General features: G+C 46.7%; 1 non-coding gene across 1 annotated transcript; it reads right to left on the bottom strand.

Annotated features, from left to right (window-relative positions):
• Positions 1–21310: 21310 nt before the first annotated feature.
• On the bottom strand, positions 21311–21384 carry TRNAN-AUU (transfer RNA asparagine (anticodon AUU)). Its single transcript has one exon. It is a non-coding gene; the product is annotated as a tRNA-Asn (tRNA).
• Positions 21385–21704: the final 320 nt, after the last annotated feature.

The raw sequence follows: 21704 nt of genomic DNA, 5'->3' as shown, positions 1-21704 counted from the left end.
TAATCTACCCCCTATCCACACCACTCTTACCCTATTCATGTAGCTGACATCCTGAAGGTAAATTTAGTGGATCCTGCGCTCTTGGCAGGGGGATAACCGCCACAGCCCACCCCCCAGTGGTCCGTAAACGCCTCCGTTGTGCAGACCATGCCCTGCCAATGGCATTCTAACGCTGTTTGCACGCCCCCCTCCTTCCCCGCAACCACCTCTGCCTATCAATCAGGCAGGGTGATAGCATCTCACTGGGCTCCTGGGGTACGCACGCGCAGTGCGGCCATTGCACGTGCGCACCTCACAAACTAATTCAGACTGCAATCGCTGCTGCTGCTGCGGTCTGAATTACCCCGTGTTTCTCTGTCCCCCCCATTAGTGCTGCTTAGTGTTCCCTCTATCCACACACTTCTGTTCCCCCATCCACACCGCTCTCCTCCCTCCAATCAACAACACTCTTACCTCATCTGAGCAGCTTTGTCTTCCGCTCAGACCTTCAGTTGCATAGACTGCATGTGTGTATTCCAATGAGCACACAAATCTGTGAATTAGCAGCTCCACCATTGTGTGAGTGACAGCAATCTCACTCTGTGAGAGTGCTGAATCTGCACTTACCCACAGGCTGTGATGGCATACCATATCTGTATTGCGCAAGGAACACGTCCATTAAGGCGTCAGCCTTAATGATCGGAATTTCATTGCTTTTTGGAGTTTGAGTGGAAGAGTTACAACAGGTTTCTGAAATTTCGATCATGTCTAAGAAGCCTTAATGGGACATGTGAAACCGTAAGGTTTTTTGTCTATGGAATTTCATCGCTTTTTTTAAATTTATTTTTTTTATTCAGAAATGTAAAATTTCACTGTAAGAATAAACATTTGATTTTTTAAATGTTTAATGAAAATGTTCGTATAACATCACTGTTCTGTGCAAAATTATTTTATTAACCAAACCAAATTGTTTAAGGTCCGTACACACTTAACGATTTAATGAGCGACGTCGCTCATTTTATCGTTAAGTGTGTATGCAGCCAGCGACAAACGATGCGCGGCCCCGCGGGTCGGCAACAATCTTCGCTGTCGGTAGGGCATGCAGGAAGGATGTGGACTGTCGTCCACGACCTTCATGCAGGGCTGGCGGGGGCGTGACATCACTGAGCGATATGAGCAGTCGGCCGCCGGCCGGCCTGGGAGGGGAAACATTAGACGATGTAGCTCACAGAGCGACATCGTTTAATGTGTACGGGCCTTTAGACTTTGGTCAAAATATTTTGCTGCCTTTGCAGCTGATGCAGGGAGGGGGGTAGGCGGCAGCAGCCTGTAACTGAGGCTGGAGGTAGGCGTGAAATGCATTGCTTGTACGTGTGAGTGTGTGTGTGTCAGGTGCTGCCTGTGTATGTGTGTGTCAGCTCCTGTGTGTATGTGTGTGTCAGGTGCTGCGTGTATATATGAGTGTGTCTGATGCTGCGTGTGTATGCGTCAGCTGCCGCACGTGTGTGTGTGTGTGTGTGTGTGTGTGTCAGGTGTTGCGGGTGTATATGTGTGTGAGTATCAGGTGCTCCGCGTGTGTACAAGTGTATGTCTGGTGCTGTGCATGAATACGTATGTCTGTGTCAGGTGATGCGCGTGTACATGAGTGTGCGTCAGGTGCTGCGCGTGTACATGAGTGTGCATTAGGTGCTGCGCGAGTACATGAGTGTGCGTCAGGTGCTGCGTGTGTACATGAGTGTGCCTCAGGTGCTGCACGTGTCTATGTGTGTGTGAGTAAGGCACTGCGTGTGTATGTGTGTGTCTGATGGTGTGCGTGTATATGTATGTGTCAGGTGCTGCGTGTATATGCATGTGTCAGGTGCTGCGTGTATATGCATGTGTCAGGTGCTGCGTGTATATGCATGTGTCAGGTGCTGCGTGTACATGCATGTGTCAGGTGCTGCGTGTATATGCATGTGTCAGGTGCTGCGTGTATATGCATGTGTCAGGTGCTGCGTGTATATGCATGTGTCAGGTGCTGCATGTTTATTTTATTGTGTCTGATGGTACGTGTGTGTGTCAGGTGCCGCACGTGTATATGTGTGTGTGTGTCAGGTGTTGCGCGTGTATGTGTGGGTCAGGTGCTGCATGTTTATTTTATTGTGTCTGATGCTACGTGTGTGTGTGTCAGGTGCCGCACGTGTATGTGTGTGTGTCAGGTGTTGCGCGTGTATGTGTGGGTCAGGTGCTGCATGTTTATTTTATTGTGTCTGATGCTACGTGTGTGTGTGTGTGTGTGTCAGGTGCCGCACGTGTATGTGTGTGTGTCAGGTGTTGCGCGTGTATGTGTGTGTCAGGTGCCGCGCGTGTATGTGTGTGTCAGGTGCCGTTCCCCTTCTTCCCATCCCAGCTCTCTCTGTAGAATACAGCTCTGCACCCAGAGAGAGGGAAAGACTAGGGGGCTGATCACTGCACTGCTCACTTTTTGGTCATGAGTTCGGCCTCCTGTTTCTTCCAGTGCTGTGTTCCTGCAGCCTAGCCCTCCCTGTTGTGCCAGAGAATCAGCCCTTCCTTCCCCTGACAGAGAGAGAGAGCCCGAGGCAGATACACTCTTCCCGTAGCTGGCCTACCCCCAGTACTTCAGCACTGGCCATGCGGCAGTCAACAAAGGAGACCAGCAGGGGGTTCTGGCAGCATCAGCTGTGGCCGCAGCTGGATCGGGGAGGCCTGCAGTGTCTGAGGTGGGCAACACTTCCTCCGCCGCTGTCACCTTCCCCTGCCGGAGAGAAAGCCAGAGACATACCCTTCCCGTAGCTGGGATACCACTAGTACCTCAGCGCTGGACAGGCAGAAGTCTATGGGGGGGACCGGCAGGGGTTTCGGGCCGCAGCAGTAGCAGCGGCCGCAGTCAGATCAGGGAGGCCTGCAGGGTCAGAACTGGGCAGCACTTCCACCAACACTGTCACCTCTGTGCTGGGCATGTACACCAGTCCGTACGGACGGAGGTGTCCACAACAGGCAGCAGTATAATGAGTCAGACAAACTCATTACACGCTGCCCACTGCTGCGCCGCATGCCCTCGATGGAGGAAGCCTAGATGCGGTCCCCAGCGGCAGCGAGGGAGAAGGGTGATCACATCACCCTTCAACCCGGCACCTCACAATCAGCTGGGGATCTGCAGTAGCTTCATCTCTCTCTTCCTCTCCCTCTCTGACAGCACAGCAGCCCCTCTGGGTCCCATGTAGCTCTGCCCCCCTGCTCACAGTTCACTCGGCCTCTCCTGATTAAAAAGAAAATAAGAGCCTGACCTGCTGCTCAGATGCGAGGAGGGGACGGGCGGATTGTGGATTCACCAAGGGAATGCTGATGCTGACTCCAAGAAGAAAGGGAGTCTCTTCCCTATGAAGGTGAAGCCTTGTTTGGCAACGGCCTAGTTAATTTGATCTCGGCAGCTCCCGCAGGTAAGTCATCCTTCTTGCCCTATGTTCCCTCTCAACGGATGAAGACGCATCATTGTCTAACGCAGTCATTTTGTCCCAATAGATATGCAAGAAGTTAAGATTCCCCTTTCTTTGCAGGTAGAGGAAGGAGAAGAGGGAAGAGGTCTGTAGCCTCTTCAAGATCGCAGGAGCAGAGATCGTCCTCTGCTTCTGCCAAATCCACTGCATGACGCTGGGGCTCTCTTGCAGGAGCCCACACCAGTGGGGGCACGTCTAAAACACTTCAGTCAGTTCTGGATTAATTTGGACCTGGACTTGTGGGTTTTACAAATAGTGTCACAAGGGTACAAACTGGGGTTTCAAGACGTTCCCCCTCACCGATTGTTCAAATCGGCCTTAGTCAGCAGGGAGAAGGTTTTTATTCAAGCCTCTTCGTGCTCCCGAAGCCGGACGGCTCAGTCAGACCAATCTTAAATCTGAAATCCCTCAATTTCTACCTGAAGAAATTCAATTTCAAGATGGAATCTCTCAGGGTAGGGATCTCCAGTCCGGAGGAAGGAGATTTCATGGTTTTGGTAGACATAAGGATGCCTAATTACATGTTCCCGTTTAGCCACTGCATCAAGCTACCTGAGGTTTGCCATTCAGGATTGTCATTACCAATTTCAGACGTTGCCGTTTGGTCTGTCCACGGCTCCGAGGATTTTCACCAGGGTGATGGTGGAAATGATGGTTCTCCTTCGCAAGCAAGGAGTCACAATTATGCCGTACTTGGATGATCTCCTGATAAAGGCGAGATCCAGGGACCAGTTGGTGCAAAACATCTACTCTCCCTGACAGTTCTTCAACAACATGGTTGGCTCCTAAACTTGCCAAAATCGCAGTTGGTCCCAATGACGCGGTTGTTGTTTCTGGGAGTCATACTGGACACAGAAGAGGCTTTCTTCCAGTGGAAAGGCTATGGAGTTCCAGAGTCTGGTCAAACAAATTCTGAAACCAGCAAGAGTGTTAATCCATCAATGCATTCTGTTGCTGGGGAAGATGGTTGCGGCCTACGAGGCCATTCAGTTTGGCAGGTTCCATGCCAGAGTGTTCCAGTGGGACCTGTTGGACAAGTGGTCCGGATCCCACCTACACATGCACCGGAGGATAATCCTGTCTTCCAAGACCAGAATCTTACTCCATTGGTGGCTGCACAGTTCTCACCTCCTAGAGGGGCGATGGTTCGGGATCCAGGACTGGATCCTAGGGACCATGGATGCAACCCTCCGAGGCTGGGGAGCAGTCACACAGGGGGAAAACATCCAAGGAAGATGGTCAAGTCAGGAAAGTTTTCTCCACATAAATGTTCTGGAGTTAAGGGCCATTTAATAACTGCAGACACAGTACGCACTGGGACGGGTGCCCAGCATCCTCTATGGACTAAGAGAAAAGGATTTACCGGTAGGTATTAAAATCCTATTTTCTCTAACGTCCTAGAGGATGCTGGGGACTCCGTAAGGACCATGGGGATAGATAGGCTCCGCAGGAGACATGGGTACTTTAAGAAAGACTTTAGTTCTGGGTGTGCACTGGCTCCTCCCTCTATGCCCCTCCTCCAGACCTCAGTTTGATACTGTGCCCAGTGGAGACTGGGTGCTTTTCAGGAGCTCTCCTGAGCTTTCTGACAGAAAGTATTTTGTTAGGTTTTTAATTTTCAGGGAGCACTGCTGGCAACAGACTCCCTCATCGAGGGACTGAGGGGAGAGAAGCAGCCCTACTCTCTGAGTTGCAAGGTCCTGCTTCTTAGGCTACTGGACACCATTAGCTCCAGAGGGATTGGTACGCAGGATCTCACCCTCGCCGTCCGTCCCAGAGCCGCGCCTCCGTCCCCCTTGCAGAGCCGGAAGATAGAAGCCGGGTGAGTATGAGAAGAAAAGAAGACTTCAGAGGCGGCAGAAGACTTCATGATCTTCACTGAAGTAACGCACAGCACTGCAGCTGTGCGCCATTGCTCCCATACACCTCACACACTCCGGTCACTGTAAGGGTGCAGGGCGCAGGGGGGGGGGGCACCCTGGGCAGCAATATAAACCTCTTTTTGGCAAAAATATAACACATATACAGCGGGGCACTGTATATATGTATGAGCCCCCGCCAATTTTACAGTTTAAGCGGGACAGAAGCCTGCCGCCGAGGGTGCGGGGCTTCTCCCTCAGCACTCACCAGCGCCATTTTTTCTCCACAGCACCGCTGAGAGGAAGCTCCCCGGACTCTCCCCTGCTTATACCACGGTAGACAAGAGAGTTGAAAAGAGGGGGGGGGGGGGGGGCACATAATTTGGCGCAAATTACATGCTGCAGTACTACTGGGCAAACATTAAGTTACTGTGTATTCCTGGGTTATATAGCGCTGGGGTGTGTGCTGGCATACTCTCTCTCTGTCTCTCCAAAGGGCCTTGTGGGGAAACTGTCTTCAGAAAAAGCATTCCCTGTGTGTGTGGTGTGTCGGTACACATGTGTCGACATGTCTGAGGAAGAAGGCTATATTAGAGAGGAGCAGGAGCAAATGAATGTGGTGTCTCCGCCGACAGCTGATTGGATGGATATGTGGAATGTTTTAAATGCTAGTGTAAACTCATTGCACAAAAGATTAGACAAGGCTGAAGCTTTGGGACAGTCAGGGTCTCAACCCATGCCTGATCCTATGTTGCAGGGACTGTCAGGGTCTCATAAGCGCCCACTATCCCAGATTGTTGACACAGATACAGACACGGATTCTGACTCCAGTGTCGATTACGATGATGCAAAGTTACAGCCAAAATTGGCAAAATCCATTCGATATATGATTATGGCAATAAAAGATGTTTTGCACATCAGAGAGGAACCCCCTGTCCCTGACAAGAGGGTACATATGTACAAGGTGAAAAAGCCTGAGGTAACCTTTGAGGGGGTCACACGAGCTGAACGAGTTATGTGAAAAAGCTTGGGAATCTCCAGATAAAAGACTGCAGATTTCCAAAAGGATTCTTATGGCGTATCCTTTCCCATCAATGGATAGGTTACGATGGGAATCCTCCCCTAGGGTGGACAAAGCATTAACACGCTTATCCAAGAAGGTAGCCCTCCCGTCCCAGTATACGGCTACCCTCAAAGAGTCTGCTGACCGCAAACAGGAGATTACCCTGAAGTCCATTTATACACATTCAGGTACCTTACTCAGACCGGCAATTGCGTCAGCCTGGGTGTGTAGTGCTGTAGCGGCATGGACGGATACCTTATCTGTGGGGATGGATACCCTAGATAAGGATACTATTTTATTGACCCTGGGGCATATAAGAGATGCTGTCCTATATATGTGTGTATGCAAACTACAGGTGGTGCTGCAGGGCTCACACCCTTTTACTTGTCTTGTAGAGCAACTCTGGAGCTGTTTCTGGGTCCAGCTGCTGCAAGAAATCAGCTTGAATGCTTCAGGGGCTGGGGCATGGCCAACATGAGCCCACACTGATGGGGGTGTATAAAGCGATTTAGGGGTCATCCAAGCGCAACCCCACAAAGGCCGCCATGCCCTGCGTGACCCTTTTCTCTTTTCATATGCAGACGAGGGTTGCAGCCAACTATGCCCACTGCTTGGATGACATCACTATATGCAAATCCATCTGCTGCAGGCCTTCCCCCAGGAATGCTTGCAGTAGTTGTTGCATTTGGTTTGTTGTTTGGGGGTGCTTCAGTATTAGGCAGCCTTCTGCCCTCCCACATTCGTCTGAAAATGTGTTCTCCCTGCAGTTGTTGTTCCCAGATGAGAGTTCCCTTGTGCTTCCTCAGTTGAATCTCCTTAACTTGACAGGGGTGTGCCCGAGCAGCCGCCCTCCACAGCCCTATCCCAACACATACTTATCTTGCATATGAGATCTCTTGATCATGAAGATAGTTCTCACAGGGTGAGGATCATCCATTACATTTTAAAGTAGGAAGGTACAAATTACATATTCAAATTACATATATGTGCTGGATTCAAATGTTTTCCCCCCTTCCTTTCTCAATTGTGCCCATCAGCAGCTATTCTAATGTTGCTGCCAATGGGTGTGACGCATTCATTTCTTCTGTGGGGTACACTGGACTCCACAAGGATTCACATTGTATATGTACACCAGAGTAGGATCTTGATCTGAGGCACCAACAGGCTCAAAGCTTTTGACTGTTCCCAAGATGCTCAGCGCCCCCTCCTCTATAACCTCGCTTCCATGAACAGGGAGCTCAGTTTGTAGTTGGTGCCTTCAGTAGCAGGCCACTTAACAGGGGGCTGCCTCAGGCAGCCTATTCTTAGCTATTAATTTTGGCAAGAAAAGAAGAACTTTTTTTATAAGAATCTACAAGGGCTGCAGCAGGCTAGGTCTAATAGACCTCTTTACTGCAGCTCCATCACTCCCAGTGGCGCAGTATACTCCCGTGCCCCGGTTGCTGGGTCACTGCAGCGGAGGCTCCGGTTTCTTCCTAAGGTCAGTCACACACACACCGCCCTCCGGGATCACGAGGCCGCTGATGGGGGCGGGCCGTGTGCGCACTGGCGTGGACACTGATTACTGGGCAGCCGCTCCACTAGCCACCAGGGACAGTTAAGGAGCACAGCTCTGGGGTTTTTTCTCCTATATTAACCCCATTTTGTACTACCCGCAGTGCATTGTGATAGGTAATGGGGCCTGATTCAGGTTGGATCGCAATCCAACTGCAAAAACTGCTAAGAGCATACGCATCCGCCTGCATTTTCTGCGGCACCCCGCAGATAATGCGATCACCTCTGCCTGTGAATCGGTGAAGGGGGGGGGGGGGAGGGGGGTCAACAACACTCCATTTCCAAGTCGGAGATGGAGCGGTGCGGGGGCACGGTTTCAAAATGGGGTCGGCAACGGAGAAACAGGAGGCGTGGTCAGAGCAGCTGCATGACATCACATGGGCCGGACTCTGCCAGTGGAGCCCCAGCGTCATGAGGTAGATTTTGTAGAGGCCGGGGAGGACTTCTGTTCCTGGGAACTAGCTGTGTTGTGCAGCTTTATTCCTCTGCCCCTACCTCTGGCAAGAAAGGACGCACCTCGCACTTTCTTGTTTCTTTGTGACCGAAAGGACTGCATTTGATAATGCGGAGCTTTCTTATGCTGTGAGGGAACATAAGGTAAAAAATTTGATTTTCCAACTGTAGCTGTGCGTGTTAATGCTTTGTCCATCCTACGGGAGGATTTCCATCGTAACCTATCCGTTGATGGAAAAGGATACGCCATAAGAATCCTTTTGGAAATCTGCAGTCTTTTATCTGGAGATTCCCAAGCTTTTTCACATAACTCGTTCAGCTCGTGTGACCCCCTCAAAGGTTACCTCAGGCTTCTTTCCCTTGTACATATGTACCCTCTTGTCAGGGACAGGGGGTTCCTCTGTGATGTGCAAAACATCTTTTATTGCCATAATCATATATCGAATGGATTTTGCCAATTTTGGCTGTAACTTTGCATCATCGTAATCGACACTGGAGTCAGAATCCGTGTCGGTATCTGTGTCAACAATCTGGGATAGTGGGCGCTTATGAGACCCTGACAGTCCCTGCAACATAGGATCAGGCATGGGTTGAGTCCCTGACTGTCCCAAAGCTTCAGCCTTGTCTAATCTTTTGTACAATGAGTTTACACTAGCATTTAAAACATTCCACATATCCATCCAATCAGGTGTCAGCGGAGACACCACATTCATTTGCTCCCGCTCCTCTCTAATATAGCCTTCTTCCTCAGACATGTCGACACACGTGTACCGACACACCACACACACAGGGAATACTTTTTCTGAAGACAGTTTCCCCACAAGGCCCTTTGGAGAGACAGAGAGAGAGTATGCCAGCACACTCCCCAGTGCTATATAACCCAGGAATAACACAGTAACTTAATGTTTGTCCAGTAGCGCTGCTGTATGTAATTTGCGCCGAATTATGTGCCCCCCCTCTCTTTTCAACCCTCTTCTCTACCGTGGTATAAGCAGGGGAGAGTCCGGGGAGCTTCCTCTCAGCGGTGCTGTGGAGAAAAATGGCGCTGGTGAGTGCTGAGGGAGAAGCCCCGCCCCCTCGGCGGCGGGCTTCTGTCCCGCTTAAACTGTAAAATTGGTGGGGGCTCATACATATATACAGTGCCCAGCTGTATATATGTTATATTTTTGCCAAAAAGAGGTTTATATTGCTGCCCAGGGCGCCCCCCCTGCGCCCTGCACTCTTACAGTGACCGGAGTATGTGAGGTGTATGGGAGCAATGGCGCACAGCTGCAGTGCTGTGCGCTACCTCAGTGAAGATCATGAACTCTGTGGAGCCCGTCTATCCCCATGGTCCTTACGGAGTCCCCAGCATCCTCTAGGACGTTAGAGAAACTAGGATTTTAATACCTACCGGTAAATCCTTTTCTCTTAGTCTGTTGAGGATGCTGGGCACCCGTCCCAGTGTGTACTGTGTCTGCAGTTATTAAATGGCCCTTAACTCCAGAACATTTATGTGGAGACAACTTTCCTGACTTGACCATCTTCCTTGGACGTTTTCCCCCTGTGTGACTGCTCCCCAGCCTCGGAGGGTTGCATCTGTGGTCCCTAGGATCCAGTCCTGGATCCCGAACCATCGCCCCTCTAGGAGGTGAGAACTGTGCAGCCACCAATGGAGTGAGATTCTGGTCTTGGAAGACAGGATTATCCTCCGGTGCATGTGTAGGTGGGATCCGGACCAATTGTCCAACAGGTCCCACTGGAACACTCTGGCATGGAACCTGCCAAACTGAATGGTCTCGTAGGCCACAACCATCTTCCCCAGCAACTGAATGCATTGATGGATTAACACTCTTGCTGGTTTCAGAATTTGTTTGACCAGACTCTGGATCTCCATAGCCTTTCCACTGGAAGAAAACCTCTTCTGTGTCCAGTATGTGTTATGATTCCAGCACTCTGGTCAGAGAAGATCTTATGGCAAGGACCGGAGCACTGGAACGGAATGCTGGGGAAGGGAGCAGGACAGGAAAATAGCCCCTGGCGCCCTAACTCTGTTGTCTCACCCGTGTTGTCAGAAATCCCCTGCGAGACTATGGTTTCTTGAGCCCTTGGCAGCCGCGTTTGAAGGGCGGATTATGTCTGCCCAACTTCGATGCCCCCCGGTCTTAATGAGAGACAAAGGGAAACCCGAGACAGGGTGATAACAAGAGGCCCTCTAACTAAACAACCAGGCCAGGGGCTAAGCAAACTCAAAACTATAATATGTGCGGAGAAACCGCCAGGAAAAAGGACAACCAAAATATCCACTTGTCCAATTCTCCTACCCGGCACCGCCGAGTACCAGAGAGGACTTGTGGAAGCGGAACCCTCCGCAAATGCTCCAAACACAAAATATAAAAGGTAAAGCGGCTGAGCCGCAACACACGGCAGAGCCGCAACTCACGAACACCACTGGATATAAAACGGTGATCAGTCAGGACTCCAGGGAACCAAACGACCTCTTGGGATGAGATGACAACTCCCGAATACCGGACTTCTGCGGACTGGAATGACCGGATACAGCAGGACTGGAAACAGACTCTCAGCAAACAAAGGCAGCATGCAGGAAGCTATTACCGGCATCTGTGAGAAGCCCTGGGAGTGTATTTAACAAGGAGTCCTCCAATCAGCTGCTAAAGGCTGATTAGAATAAATGCCGTGCAGCTGCCTTGCTGCACGGCCAGAGAGCAGGTGAATATCTTAATTTCCTAAAGCCTAGCAACGGGGAACGCGGTCCACCAGTGGCGTCCCCGTTGCTAGGGTCCGTGCGGCTCAGCGCGCCCGGCGTCTAGCGTTGCTAGGGAGCCGGCGGCTGTACGTGCACGGCATCTCTAGTTGCTAGGCGCCGGGCCGCGCATACCATCAAGCGGACCCCGGCGCCTAACAGTACCCCCCCCTTGAGGAGGGGTCAAGGAACCCCTAAAGCCAGGTTTCTGAGGAAATTCCCGAAAAAATGCCCTCTTGAGCCTCGGGGCATGAAGATCCTTATCCAGGACCCAAGACCTTTCCTCCGGACCATAGCCTTTCCAGTGAACCAGAAAATACAGCCGATCCCGGGACAATTTGGAATCGAGAACCTTCTCTACCAAGAACTCCTGTTGTCCCTGTACATCCACTGGAGATCTACCCTGAGAGATCTTCCGAGGAAATCTACTGGAAGAAACGTATTGTTTCAACAGGGAACAATGAAACGTATTTCCAATCCTGAGAGATCTTGGTAAACGTAACCGAAAGGCAACTGGGTTGACTCTTTTAATAATAAGAAATGGCCCAATAAATTTGGGTCCCAGTCTAGCTGAGGATTGTCGAAGCCTGATGTTGCGAGTCGACAACCACACCCTATCTCCCACCTTAAAAGTGCAAGGACGTCGGAGCCTGTCAGAAAATTTCTTCTCTCGAAAGGCCGCTTTTCTGAGAGCAAGGTGCACCTTTTTCCAAATGGCTCTGAGATGGGAGGTTAAGGTAAGCGAGGAGACTGAGGAATGATGAAAAAAAGAATTAGCTCTGGGGTGAAAACCAAAAACTGAAAAGAATGGAGACTCTTTAGTGGAGGAATGACAAGAATTATTGTAAGCAAATTCAGCCAACGGAAGAAACTCGGACCAATCATTCTGGAGTTTGGCTGAATACAAGCGCAAATATTGTTTCAATGATTGGTTAACTCGTTCGGTTTGCCCGTTGGATTGTGGGTGGTAACCGGATGTTAACGACAATTTCATCTTCAATGAGGCACAAAAACATTTCCAGAATTGTGCGATGAATTGTGGACCCCGATCAGAAACAATATCAGTAGGCAACCCATGAAGCCTGAATACATGGCGGAGAAACAAAACTGCCAACCCTTGGGCAGAAGGCAATCGGGGAAGAGCAATAAAATGAGCCATTTTACTAAAACGGTCCACTACCACCCATATGACTCGGAATCCGGCTGAAAGGGGAAGGTCAACCACAAAATCCATGGAAATATGAGACCACGGCCTGAGAGGAACATTTAAGGGCATAAGTTGCCCGATGGGCAAGGAACGGGGAACCTTATGCTGTGCACAAACCTGACATGAATAAACAAATTCCTTGACGTCTTTAGAAAGACCAGGCCACCATACTGAGCGAGAGACTAACTCCAATGTCTTAGAGACTCCTGGATGCCCTGAAACTTTGTTATCATGGAATTCCGTTAAAACAGTAACTCTCAAAAACTCAGGGACGTAAAGACGACCAGCAGGAGTAATTCTAGGAGCTTGGTGTTGAAGCTGTTTTAACTGGGTAAATAAATCTTGTGTGAGGCCCGCCCAGATGACCGAAGATGGAAGTATGGGGGTAACAGGATTGTTATTGTGAACCGGAAGAAAGCTATGTGACAGGGCATCAGCCTTAGTATTCTTGGAACCAGGCCTGAAAGTGATTATAAATTTGAAACGCGTAAAAAATAATGCCCAACGTGCCTGCCGGGCATTAAGCCGCTTAGCCGATTCAATCTATTGCAGGTTCTTATGGTCAGTCAATACCGAAATAGTATGTTTTGCTCCCTCCAGCCAATGCCTCCACTCCTCGAAAGCCCATTTTACCGCCAGTAACTCCCGATTACCAACGTCATAGTTGGATTCAGCGGAGGAGAATTTCCTGGACATAAAGGCACAAGGATGTAACTCCAGAGACTCCGGATCCTTTTGAGAAAGGATAGCCCCCACTCCAACCTCCGAGGCATCAACCTCCACCACAAAGGGCAATTCCGGATTAGGATGTCTGAGGACTGGAGCCGAGACAAAGGCTTGTTTCAAGGCCCGAAAGGACAACTCAGCTTCACGCGACCAGTTGGTAGGATCCGCTCCTTTCTTTGTCAGAGCTACAATGGGAGCAACCAGGTCAGAAAAAGAATGAATGAACCTCCTATAATAATTCGCAAACCCTAAAAAACGCTTAATTGCTTTTAAATTGGTGGGTTGCGCCCAACTAAGGATGGCCTGGAGTTTCTTTGGTTCCATGGAAAATTATGTACCCTAAAAAAGATACTTCCGTGACATGAAACTCACACTTCTCCAGCTTGGCATATAAATGATTCTCACATAACTTTTGAAGAACCAGACGCACCTGGGTAACATGTTGTTCCATTGATTTAGAAAAAATCAGGATGTCGTCTAAGTAAACGACCACGAATTTCCCTAGGAAGTCACGGAGCACATCGTTAATGAGGTCTTGAAAAACTGCCGGAGCATTGGACAGGCCGAACGGCATCACCAGGTATTCGTAGTGACCCGACTGAGTACTGAAGGCCGTTTTCCACTCATCTCCAGATTTAATTCAGATGAGGTTGTACGCTCCTCTAAGGTCAATTTTAGAAAAAATCACAGCAGAACGTAACTGATCAAAGAGTACAGAAATCAACGGCAAAGGATAGGTGTTTTTAACTGAGATCTTATTCAGGGCTCTAAAATCAATGCAAGGTCTAAGCGAGCCATCCTTTTTCTCCACAAAGAAGAAGCCTGCACTTAAAGGAGATTTTGATGGTCTAATAAATCCTTTCTCAAGGCTCTCCTTTACATAATCATTCATAGCCGCAGTTTCTGGCCCGGATAATGCATATAATCTTCCCTTTGGCAATGCGGCACCAGGAATTAACTCAATAGCACAATCATAAGGCCGATGGGGAGGCAGAATGTCCGCATTGCCTTTGGAGAAAACATCAGCAAACTCCTGGTATTCCACCGGAATGAGTTCTGGAATGATAGCTGCTACTCTGACTGGAAACGTGATACATTCCTTATGACAAAAAGTACCCCAATGTGAAATCTCCCCCGACCGCCAATCAATGGTGGGATTATGAAAGGCCAGCCAAGGGTGACCCAGAACAACTGGAACTGCTGGGCAATGTGTAAGAAAGAACTCGATTTTCTCGGAATGTAGAGCTCCTACTGTAAGTAGTACAGGGGGTGTATGGAGAGAAATAATCCCATTAGACAGCAGACTCCCATCTAAGCCATGCATGGTGACACACCTACCCAAAGGTAACTGAGGAATGCCTAAGGCTTTAGCCCAAGTTAAATCCATAAAGTTTCCTGCAGCTCCACTGTCAACAAAAGCCGACACCAAAGAACTGAGGCTGCCAAAGGAAACTTTAACTGGGACTAAAAGGGAGTTATTCGAGGAGATAAGCTGCAGACCTAGGTGAACCCCCTCACAATTCACCTGGTCAAAGCGTTTCCCGACTTGTTTGGACAATTACGAGCAAAATGTCCCTTACCCCCACAGTACAGACAAAGACCAGAATTTTGCCTTCTGGCTCTTTCTTCAGGAGACAGCCGGGAGAGATCCATCTGCATGGTCTCCTCTACGTCTTCAGGAATGGAATATACACACGGACTTGACCTTATAGGTGCTCCTTTTTCAGCCCTCCGCTCTCTGAGACGACGATCAATCTTAATAGAAAGCTCCATGAGTTTATCGAGAGTCTCAGGAGCGGGGTACTGAAGGAGACTGTCTTTTATAGACTCTGATAAGCCGAGGCGAAACTGACTGCGCAGGGCTGGGTCATTCCAGCCACAGTCGTTCGACCAACGGCGAAACTCCGTACAATAAACCTCTGCAGGATTTCTACCCTGTCTGAGAGCGCGCAACTGACTTTCAGCGGACGCCTCTCTATCAGGGTCATCATACAAGAGCCCTAAAGACTCAAAAAAAGCGTCAATTGACAACAATGCCGGATCCTCTGCTCTTAAACCAAATGCCCAGGTCTGAGGATCCCCCAGGAGCAAAGAAATAATAAACTCGACCCGCTGAGATTCAGTACCCGAGGAAGTCGGTCTTAAACGAAAATAAAGTTTACAGGATTCTTTAAAATTAAAAAACTCTTTTCTATCACCAGAAAAACGGTCAGGCAAATGCATCTTTGGTTCAGGGACTACCCTTGGGGAAGCTCGCAAAAGATCTTCCTGCGACTTGACCCGAAGAGAAAGATCCTGAACCATCTGAGTAAGTTCTTGAATCTGGCTGACTAAGAGCTGACCAGGATTTGGCCCTAAACCTGTTGGATTCATGAGGCCGATAAACTCTCACAAAACTGAATGAGAAAAAATTAAACCCTGTTTAATTTTAAGTTTTGGTATGGCCGGTAATAATGTTATGATTCCAGCACTCTGGTCAGAGAAGATCTTATGGCAAGGACTGGAGCACTGGAACGGAATGCTGGGGAAGGGAGCAGGACAGGAAAATAGCCCCTTGCGCCCTAACTCTGTTGTCTCACCCATGTTGTCAGAAATCCCCTGCGAGACTATGGTTTCTTGAGCCCTTGGCAGCCGCGTTTGAAGGGCGGATTATGTCTGCCCAACTTCGATGCCCCCCGGTCTTAATGAGAGACAAAGGGAAACCTGAGACAGGGTGATAACAAGAGGCCCTCTAACTAAACAACCAGGCCAGGGGCTAAGCAAACTCAAAACTATAATATGTGCGGAGAAACCGCCAGGAAAAAGGACAACCAAAATATCCACTTGTCCAATTCTCCTACCCGGCACCGCCAAGTACCAGAGAGGACTTGTGGAAGCGGAACCCTCCGCAAATGCTCCAAACACAAAATATAAAAGGTAAAGCGGCTGAGCCGCAACACACGGCAGAGCCGCAACTCACGAACACCACTGGATATAAAACGGTGATCAGTCAGGACTCCAGGGAACCAAACGACCTCTTGGGATGAGATGACAACTCCCGAATACCGGACTTCTGCGGACTGGAATGACCGGATACAGCAGGACTGGAAACAGACTCTCAGCAAACAAAGGCAGCATGCAGGAAGCTATTACCGGCGTCTGTGAGAAGCCCTGGGAGTGTATTTAACAAGGAGTCCTCCAATCAGCTGCTAAAGGCTGATTAGAATAAATGCCGTGCAGCTGCCTTGCTGCACGGCCAGAGAGCAGGTGAATATCTTAATTTCCTAAAGCCTAGCAACGGGGAACGCGGTCCGCCAGTGGCGTCCCCGTTGCTAGGGTCCGTGCGGCTCAGCGCGCCCGGCGTCTAGCGTTGCTAGGGAGCCGGCGGCTGTACGTGCATGGCGTCTCTAGTTGCTAGGCGCCGGGCCGCGCAGAGCATCAAGCGGACCCCGGCGCCTAACAGTATGACTCCCAAAAACAACAACCGCGTCATTGGGACCAACTGCGATTTTGGAAAGTTTAGGAGCCAACCATGTTGTTGAAGAACTGTCAGGGAGAGTGCAATGTTTTGCACCAACTGGTCCCTGGATCTCGCCTTTATCAGGAGATCATCCAAGTACGGGATAATTGTGACTCCTTGCTTGCGAAGGAGAACCATAATTTCCGCCATCACCCTGGTGAAAATCCTCGGAGCCGTGGACAGACCAAACGGCAATGTCTGAAATTGGTAATGACAATCCTGAATTGCAAACCTTAGGTAGCTTGAGGCAGTGGCTAAATGGGAACATGTAAGTAGGCATCCTTTATGTCTACCAAAACCATGAAATCTCCGTCCTCCGGACTGGAGATCACTGCCCTGAGAAATTCCATCTTGAAATTGAATTTCTTTAGGAAGAAATTGAGGGATTTCAGATTTAAGATTGGTCTGACTGAGCCGTCCGGCTTCGGGACCACGAAGAGGCTTGAATAAAAACCTTCTCCCTGCTGACTAAGGCCAATTTGAACAATCGGTGAGGGGGAACGTCTTGAAACCCCAGTTTGTACCCTTGGGACACTATTTGTAAAACCCACGAGTCCAGGTCCGAATGAATCCAGAACTGACTGAAGAGTTTTAGACGTGCCCCCACTGGTGTGGGCTCCTGCAAGAATGCCCCAGTGTCATGCAGTGGATTTGGCAGAAGCAGAGGACAATCTCTGGTCCTGCGATCTTGAAGAGGCTACAGACCTCTTCCTTTTCCTTCCTCTACCTGCAAAGAAAGGGGAATCTAAACTTCTTGCATATCTATTGGGCCAAAATGACTGCGGTAGATAATGATGCGTCTTCATCCGTTGACAGGGAACATAGGGCAAGAAGGTTGACTTACCATTGAAATGAGGATGCATCTTGCTGCCTTTCCAATGAAGCAAGTTTAATTTAGTAATAGGTGAAAAACCATCCTTACAAAGGTGTTAATCAGAGACTTGGCTTTGTGGACACTTTTCAGAGAACAAATTTGTTAGCATAAAAATAAAGCCTGAAAATGAAAGTTGTTTAATCACTCAATTGGATTTTTCTGCCAGCATATTTTTTTCTCTGCAACCCACTGCTAAATTGTGCTTCCTAGCTGTTTTTATAAAATCACTGAATCAAATCTAACTCTGATTACATCAGAGAAGGCCAGGTACCCTACACCATAACAGGGGGTTTGAAATTTTGACTTGTCTACTTAAAGATCACCAAAATCTGATAACAAGGTCAATTAGGTCCCTGGGTGGGATTGAACCACCAACCTTATGGTTAATAGCCGTACATACTAACTGATTGCGCCACAGAGACACTTTGAAAAAGTCCTTACTGACAAAGGCTAATAAGCATTCATCTAAAACGTTTCCTAGAAAAACTTTAAAAAGTCAATAATCTGGAGAGTTTTTGTAAGATGTTTCTTCCATCAACCAACGAAGAAACACATTGGTACTTTCCCATGATGAGTGAGTGCTTCAGGATCTCTTGCACTTACATGTGCAGCAGAGTACTGCAATGGAAGCATGCTGGGCCCATAACCCAGAGGTAGGCAGATTGAAACTATCCTCTGCTATATGCATTTTTTTTTGTTAATTAAAGTAATCCAAAACTGGGATTGATATTTTGTCTCTTTTATTTTTACTTAAAGTACAATAACTTTTACCATTTTAATTTGTTTTAATAGTATATTGACAGTATTGTTTTCTTTCAAAAATCCACTTCATTTTCTTTACCCTATTATTAAAATGGTAATTGACAAAAACAAACTACATTGTCACCAGAAGAGCAATACAAAATGTACAAGTGATATATTAAAAACATCTTTCCAGCTTGAATTTCAATGATGCATTGGGTCAACAATTTTGTGAGAAACATCTTCACCCTTAAATAAAGATTTTCTTAATTCCTTACCTGTGTGCTAATTAGGTATCACCTTGTTTTCACATTAAACAGACTTCCACATGAGAAAGCAGCAAGGATGCAGTGGCGTTAATGTTTCCTGGTGTCAACCTGTATTATTTCAGTAGACATTGAAATGAGGATACATCTTGCTGCCTTTCCAATGAAGCAAGTTTAATTTAGTAATAGGTGAAAAACCATCCCTACAAAGGTGTTAATCAGAGACTTGGCTTTGTGGACACTTTTCAGAGAACAAATTTGTTAGCATAAAAATAAAGCCAGAAAATGAAGAGCTGTTTAATCACGCAATTTGATTTTTTTGCCAGCATATTTCTTTTTCTCTGCAACCCACTGCTAAATTGTGCTTCCTAGATGTTTTTATAAAATCACTGAATCAAATCTAACTCTGATTACATCAGAGAAGGCCAGGTACCCTACACCATAACAGGGGGTATGAAATTTGACTTGTCTACTTAAAGATCACCAAAATCTGATAACAAGGTCAATTACGTCCCTGGGTGGGATTGAACCACCAACCTTTTGGTTAATAGCTGTACATACTAACTGATTGCGCCACAGAGACACTTTGCAAAAGTATATACTGACAAAGGCTAATAAGCATTCATCTAAAACGTTTCCTAGAAAAACTTTAAAAAGTCAATAATCTGGAGAGTTTTTGTAAGATGTTTCTTCCATCAACCAACGAAGAAACACATTGGTACTTTCCCATGATGAGTGAGTGCTTCAGGATCTCTTGCACTTACATGTGCAGCAGAGTACAGCAATGGAAGCATGCTGGGCCCATAACCCAGAGGTAGGCAGATTGAAACTATCTTCTGCTATATGCATTTTTTTTTGTTAATTAAAGTAATCCAAAACTGGGATTGATATTTTGGCTCTTTTATTTTTACTTAAAGTACAACAACTTTTACCATTTTAATTTGTTTTAATAGTATATTGACAGTATTGTTTTCTTTCAAAAATCCACTTCATTTTCTTTACCCTATTATTAAAATGGTAATTGACAAAAACAAACTACATTGTCACCAGAAGAGCAATACAAAATGTACAAGTGATATATTAAAATCATATTTCCAGCTTGAATTTCAATGATGCATTGGGGCAACGATTTTGTGAGAAACATCTTCACCCTTAAATAAAGATTTTCTTAATTCCTTACCTGTGTGCTAATTAGATATCACCTTGTTTTCATATTAAACAGACTTCCACATGAGAAAGCAGCAAGGATGCAGTGGCGTTAATGTTTCCTGGTGTCAACTTGTATTATTTCAGTAGACATTGAAATGAGGATGCATCTTGCTGCCTTTCCAATTAAGCAAGTTTAATTTAGTAATAGGTGAAAAACCATCCTTACAAAGGTGTTAATCAGAGACTTGGCTTTGTGGACACTTTTCAGAGAACAAATTTGTTAGCATAAAAATAAAGCCAGAAAATGAAGAGCTGTTTAATCACTCAATTGGATTTTTCTGCCAGCATATTTTTTTTCTCTGCAACCCACTGCTAAATTGTGCTTCCTAGCTGTTTTTATAAAATCACTGAATCAAATCTAACTCTGATTACATCAGAGAAGGCCAGGTACCCTACACCGTAACAGGGGGTTTGAAATTTTGACTTGTCTACTTAAAGATCACCAAAATCTGATAACAAGGGAAATTAGGTCCCTGGGTGGGATTGAACCACCAACCTTATGGTTAATAGCTATACATACTAACTGATTGCGCCACAGAGACACTTTGAAAAAGTCCTTACTGACAAAGGCTAATAAGCATTCATCTAAAACGTTTCCTAGAAAAACTTTAAAAAGTCAATAATCTGGAGAGTTTTTGTAAGATGTTTCTTCCATCAACCAATGAAGAAACACATTGGTACTTTCCCATGATGAGTGAGTGCTTCAGGATCTCTTGCACTTACATGTGCAGCAGAGTACTGCAATGGAAGCATGCTGGGCCCATAACCCAGAGGTAGGCAGATTGAAACTATCCTCTGCTATATGCATTTTTTTTTTTGTTAATTAAAGTAATCCAAAACTGGGATTGATATTTTGTTTCTTTTATTTTTACTTAAAGTACAATAACTTTTACCATTTTAATTTGTTTTAATAGTATATTGACAGTATTGTTTTCTTTCAAAAATCCACTTCATTTTCTTTACCCTATTATTAAAATGGTAATTGACAAAAACAAACTACATTGTCACCAGAAGAGCAATACAAAATGTACAAGTGATATATTAAAATCATCTTTCCAGCTTGAATTTCAATGATGCATTGGGGCAACGATTTTGTGAGAAAACATCTTCACCCTTAAATAAAGATTTTCTTAATTCCTTACCTGTGTGCTAATTAGATATCACCTTGTTTTCACATTAAACAGACTTCCACATGAGAAAGCAGCAAGGATGCAGTGGCGTTAATGTTTCCTGGTGTCAACCTGTATTATTTCAGTAGACATTGAAATGAGGATACATCTTGCTGCCTTTCCAATGAAGCAAGTTTAATTTAGTAATAGGTGAAAAACCATCCCTACAAAGGTGTTAATCAGAGACTTGGCTTTGTGGACACTTTTCAGAGAACAAATTTGTTAGCATAAAAATAAAGCCAGAAAATGAAGAGCTGTTTAATCACGCAATTTGATTTTTTTGCCAGCATATTTCTTTTTCTCTGCAACCCACTGCTAAATTGTGCTTCCTAGATGTTTTTATAAAATCACTGAATCAAATCTAACTCTGATTACATCAGAGAAGGCCAGGTACCCTACACCATAAGAGGGGGTTTGAAATTTTGACTTGTCTACTTAAATATCACCAAAATCTGATCACAAGTTTAATTACGTCCCTGGGTGGGATTGAACCACCAACCTTTCGGTTAATAGCCGAACACACTAACCGATTGCGCCACAGAGACACTTTGCAAAAAGTGCATACTGACAAAGGCTAATAAGCATACATCTAGAACGTTTCCTAGAAAAACATTAAAAAATCAATAATCTGGAGAGTTTTTGTAAGATGTTTCTTCCATCAACCAACGAATAAACACATTGGTACTTTCCCATGATGAGTGAGTGCTTCAGGATCTCTTGCACTTACATGTGCAGCAGAGTACTGCAATGGAAGCATGCTGGACCCATAACCCAGAGGTAGGCAGATTGAAACTATCCTTTGCTATATGCATTTTTTTTGTTAATTTAAGTAATCAAAACTGGGATTGATATTTTTGCTCTTTTA

This window comes from Pseudophryne corroboree, unplaced genomic scaffold (assembly GCF_028390025.1).
Source record: "Pseudophryne corroboree isolate aPseCor3 unplaced genomic scaffold, aPseCor3.hap2 scaffold_249, whole genome shotgun sequence".
NCBI lineage: Eukaryota > Metazoa > Chordata > Amphibia > Anura > Myobatrachidae > Pseudophryne > Pseudophryne corroboree.
This window is presented reverse-complemented; position numbering and strand designations above follow the sequence as displayed.